The following is a 6,024-nucleotide window of genomic DNA, read 5'->3' as shown; positions in this document are numbered from 1 at the left end:
TTTTTTTCCATCTTTCCTCTGCCCATCAGCATCCCCTCCTGGAATTTCAAACACAATTATTTAATCTCACAAAAAAGGAATCTTCCTACCTAGGAGAGCTGTAAGGCAGATGGAAGAGGCAGAAAACTTACATTAAAGACATTAAAACCCAGTTTCTGACAAGGAAAGGACCTTCATAAAAATGTTTCTATATAACCCCTCTTTCATACAGGGCTTTCACACAGGATAAGCTTATTAAGCATGTCCAGAAAACTGGGTAGGACCTGTGTTTGCAAGCCCAATTCAAGGGCCACACATTTCCTTACTTCCCAGTTCTGGCTCATATACAAGGAATGGGGGAAGGAAAAAATCCCACACATACATGCCCTGATCATCACCTTTTTCCCATTCGGACTCAGCCATGCTTTGGCTGAGGCAAATGACCTCATGAATCTTTCTCAATCAAAGCCAGGTTCACACATTCTCATCTCAGGGGCAAGAACACCCACCCACACCCTTGCTTTCAACCATGCCCTGAAGAGGACAGATTGGTGCGGCTGTGTGGGGAGCTTCTATTTCCTGAAGAACCCCAAAACCCAGTCTGGCCTATGCTTACCTCCCAGAAAGGGGAACACTTTACAATACAAACAGACAAGACAGAAAACACAGACAGCAACAATAGAACAGGACATAAACCATACTGAGAATTCCAAGTGTCAGTCCAACAAGACAGACGACAAAACAGACAAGACAGATGACAAAACAGACAATCTAGACAAACGCACAACTTAAACAGGATCTGAGGCCGGGGGTGACGTCTCGTCCCAGACCGGAAAGTGGCCCGTGCTGCATCCAGCAGGCTTTTCTTTCCAATACCAGATCTGCAGATATTCAGAACAGATGGCGGGTAACCGCTGTGCGCACTGACTGATTACTCCTCTCTCGGCTAGTCAGATGTCCCACCGAACCGGGGTAGAGGCATAAGATGCCTATGGGCCCGTCCCTGGTGTCGGGGGGAGGCAAGACCGGTAGTCTCAAGATCTCGCTGGGGCCTCCAAATGTTGTATGGTGCAGTTTTACGAATGAGACCAGAGACTAGTTGGAATTTTCAAGAGGGGATTTATTTACCTGCAGGGACCACACTCATTGGAGTGCGGTCCCGAGCAGAAGAATGCAGCTTTTTTATACTCTTTTACAACTATGCAGGTGCTTGAATAACAGCGAACAATAGGGGAACCCCACTGAGCTACATTTGCACATTTTTCATGCTGAAGCAAGCAAGCGAGGGTACAAGGGCGTGACATGTGCGGTTATGCTTGAGCGTAGCCTGCTTTGTTTTCATCCTTGCGTAGCATGCACATTCATTGGGGGTTCTTGTTCTTACGTGCACAGGACACCCTGATCATGCTTTTTACCCGTGACGAGCCATGCCCTGGCTGCATGTTTCGATTATGGGGGGGGGGGGGGGTTACAACATTCATTTCAGTTAATTTTTGATTTTTAAAAAATTACCAAAATTCACAAATTTCTTCATATTCAAGAGAAAAAGATCTCCAGGAGAAAGCAGAACTGACAGATTTGTCAATTCCAGGATATTAATGTGGTGAGCATAAGGATCAGTTTGCTTTTGATCAGCTTTTACCACTTGTGCTAATGTGCATCAGAGCAAGCAAACATTGGTACAAGTACAACTAACTACGTTAATGCAAATTAGCACAAATCCCCCATGCATGGGAACAGAAATTGTTTTTCAAGTCAATGGAAACTTGGAAAAAGCCAGTCCATTGTGAAATCCACAGGTCATAGTCATAGAAATCCAATTTCAGTCCAATCCATTGCAGAGTTCCCTGAGATCCCTAGTTCTGCCCAATGTTCGTTATCTTGATTATGATTTGGAGTTCAGGGTGAGCACTGAAGTAGCCTAGATTGTGGTGACAACAAATGGGAAAAACCAACAAGAATGGACTCTGAAGAACTTCAAAAGCATATCTCCAAATTGTGTGAATGGGCAAAAAATCATAAATACAGTTCAGTGGAAGGAAATGTAAAGTCATGCACATCTTCAGCAAAATTATACTATTATCCTGATTATTTTCTTATAATACTAAAATAATGTATCCTAATAATAATAATAATCTGTTTGTAGAAATAGTATGTGAAATGTTCATTCATTGAGCTTAATATTTGTTTGTTTAAAACTTTTCTAGACTGTCCCATTATCGAAGTCTCAGGACAGCAATATGATTTTTTTAAAATTCCTTCGTCCTATTAAGTATCAAATGCATTTAATGTTTCTTTGTTTCCAAGTAGAGATCCTTATTTAAAAGCATGTCAAAATAATTATCTGCCACAAGGAAGCTTTGTTCAGCTCATTCACATGAGATTTGTGATGTTCGGGGGACTTCATGATGAAGAGTCTATTTGTTTGCAAAATTTGGCCTTTGAATTCAGATGAGGAGGCAAGGGTTGTTTAACTAGATACAAGAATGACAACATTAATGTATCTGTCTGATGGAAGAAATTGAGTTCCGGCCTGATTCAAAATTTGCCATTGCTGTAAATAGATTTCTTCATCCAGATATATCTCCTATATTTACTTAACATTTTTCATAGTACTGCATTTCAGCGTAACACAATGTGTATTTTTAAACAATGTTTGTTACTATATACTTCCATCAATGCAAATAAAGCAACTGAGAGGAGGGATACATGAGAAATTTATGAGAATAAGTACTGGCTTATTCTCTTAGGGGAGAGGTAAAGGTGATCTTTTATGCTTGTTTCAAAGCATCTTTGTACTGCCCTTCATCAAAGCTGATCCCATGGCAGTGTACAATATAGATAATACTTGATTAAACCACAAATAAATAAATACTAGCATGATCATCATAGTTTAGGAAAGAAAATAAAAATTGCAAGGCAGAAGGAGGGATGCTTTTCATCCAAGAGTGAAGAGGGACCACAGATGAGTCACCAAGCCACTGGTTTTGCGCGGGAAGGTGCAGTGTTCAAGCTTTTCCATTGCTAGACAATCAGAGAGCTGATGTAAAACATCTTCCAGAGGCCCTGAGAATCACTGGAGAACATCTAGATCTTAGTACTGCTTACAGAGATCTCGAACTACCACACCACAATTCTGATGAATTACTAAATTTAAGTGTGTTCTACATTCCGGAGGAAGGTGTCTTGTTGAGTTGAAAATGAATCTGATAAATGTTCCTGGGAAAGAAGAAACACCAGGTCTTGTGACCTGGCTTAGGCTCCCAATAACCTTCTGAACTCGGGAAGTTATGGGCTTCCTACAGAGAGCCAGAAGAGTTTACAGGCAAGAATTACCTCCATGCCGCCCTCACCAGCCCAAATACTTAGTCAGTTTCTAAATATCACCCCCAGTTTATTCCTCACTGAGTCTCTTCCCTTATGCTCTGTGTCAATATGTCTGCTATGTCTCATACTCTGCATGCTTCTTTTCCCTTTGCTCCCAGGAACCACAACATCCTTTCTTAGCAGGAGACATTGTGGGGGGCAAGAAATAAAAAGGGCTATTTCTCCTGGTTTGCCACAGCAGCAAAATGCACCCTTAAATTTGAAAAGGGCTTTGTCACTACAGCAAGTTGCTGCACTGTTTCTGTTCCTCTAGGACAGAGCACATAGATGACCTGCTGGGCATACACAGTTTTCTACTTTTGTACAATGTTAAAGAATAGAATAAAACTTCTTAGAGTCACTTAACTATGCAGCACCATTTGAATATCATTACTGGCAAACTTTCCAGTAAACTTTCCAGTCTTCACAAAGAGTTTTGACCACCCTTGTAGGATATAATTTTTTTTTTCAAAAACCAGGGATGAAGCTCCCAGTCCAGATTCAAAGTAACTTCAATCAGTCACTTCAACACATAAAATGTCAGTTCACATGGTTCAATATAGCATGGCTTCTGAGAGACAACAGAACAGTTCATGGCTGCAGATTCAGGAGATGATGAAAAAAGTACTTATCTCCATTGAAAATGGATTTGTTATTCAGTGCTTTTAAATTTATGCAGTGAATGAAATTTCTTTAACATTTAGTCAGGGTTCTTAGATTCATCTTCAGATATTATGAACCCATGTTATTGAACAGTTTCTGTACATTCTGTACTTGAACAACCAGGAATTATTCACTGGACTTGCCAAGGCAATCAGATTCTCCAGTGAAGATAACATAAAGAACCCCACTGTTATTGCCTGTAGAAGAATATGTTTATGTAACTTGTTCATGTCTTTGCTGACTGACTAATGTTAATATATTCCATAATGTAATTCTTTATGACTCCTTTTTACATTTTTGTTTTTGTCTTGTATTTTGCTTTTCTTTTTCCTCATTAAGGTTCTGTGAATTATTCAGAAAAAATGTTTTTGTTTGGAAGTACTAATTTTTTAATTAAAAATGTTTCCTCCCTTAAAAAAAAAATCCATTGCCACAAGGAGTCTTTTTTCTAACTCCATTCACAAGCTATCTGGGTGATGAAGAATGCAAAGTTTGCTTGCAAAATTTGACCTAGTCTGATGGGTGAGGGGAGGTGTGCATGTGGACTTCATAGAGGAATAATGAAAGCCCCATGCAGACATTCTCTAACTTTAATGCATGAAAAGCAAAAGTGAGAAGCATGTAGCTCTGCCTTCTCCATCCCCATTGCCCTCCACCTTCAGGATAGATCTCTGAAATGGGGAGAATGCTGAGTCCTCAGATGCTCAATGAGGGATGCAGAACTCTGAAAAATCAGGGATTTGATATCATGCAGAAAGCTCCCCAAAATATAGATGGGGCCTCAGCAATGAGCTTAACAACAAAGTTCTCACATTTTAATTAGCCACCTATAGAATGCTTGCATTGAGCAGAATCAGTTATTTATCTGATTGTAGGAGCTGAATACAGGCTGGGGTCAAAGTTGATTGATCTGTCACAGACAATCCTGCATCCTCAATAACTGACTTTTTAATACCTAGACACCTTCATATTACAATTACATATTACCTAGATAATTCATATTACAACACATCAAGAAATATATGCATTTATAAATTTAGGTAGGTAGGTAGGTAGATAGATAGATAGATAGATAGGTGGACTCACCTTATAATTTCCAGTCTGATATCTGCTACACATGCAGAGGCAGGTGAGGGAAAAACTATGCTGGGTGGTCAACTATGGAGACATGATCAAATGGACTCTCAGCATTCTCCATCCTATCTGTGGGGGGGGGGGAAATTACTTTCTCCTGGTGGAGGAGAAATTCTCCAACACCTTCTCAGGGATGAGAGTCACCCAAGATTTCCTTTCTACTGCTGCTTTTTGTGGCAGTCAGGAGTCTCCTCTTCTAAGCCTGCAAGGTAGGGCAGGCTGCAAGACTCCACTTAGAGTACATTTTGCAGATAAGTAAGGATCCAGATTGTTGGTTTCTACCCATAGAGAAGACTCGACTCCTTTTCAGAATTTATTTTCATGTCCTTTAAAAACAGGTTAATGCATGTGTCAAGAGTGTGGGTAAGCTTCTGGCTAGAAAAAGAAACTCAGTCAACTCTAGTTTCCAAATAAGTCCCAAGCAAAAGGAAGTTCAGAATTGGTTAGTTTTATATGGAATTAATAAACAGTTACTTGCCTTATTCTGAACCTGAAGACGAGCTCAGCAAAGCAGCTTGGAGTGACTCTGAAGCTACTCAGCATCCAAATATGCAGTCTTGATTGTTTGCCAGCCATTTAAATGCAAATGAAGCTTTCATAACCAAAAGTATTTCTATAGGGGTGAGGAATTGGGAAATCCCCAGAGAAGGTCTGGAAACTCAAACTGAAGTGACCTTGGTCATGTGCCCTTCAAGTGGGCACTGGCACATGCCTAACATAGGACTAAGTCATTGTGGGGAGCAGGATATGAGGGGAGCCAAGCCTCAGATGGAGAGTAATGCCAAAACATCTATAGGTCTCAGATTTTGCATGTCCTTTGTGCAGAAGAGAAAGAGAAAGGTTGGATTTTTCACACTGCTACTGCAAAAGGCTGTATGATGT

This window comes from Varanus komodoensis, unplaced genomic scaffold (genome assembly GCF_004798865.1).
Source record: "Varanus komodoensis strain SLA01 unplaced genomic scaffold, ASM479886v1 scaffold45, whole genome shotgun sequence".
Classification (NCBI taxonomy): domain Eukaryota; kingdom Metazoa; phylum Chordata; class Lepidosauria; order Squamata; family Varanidae; genus Varanus; species Varanus komodoensis.
This window is presented reverse-complemented; position numbering follows the sequence as displayed.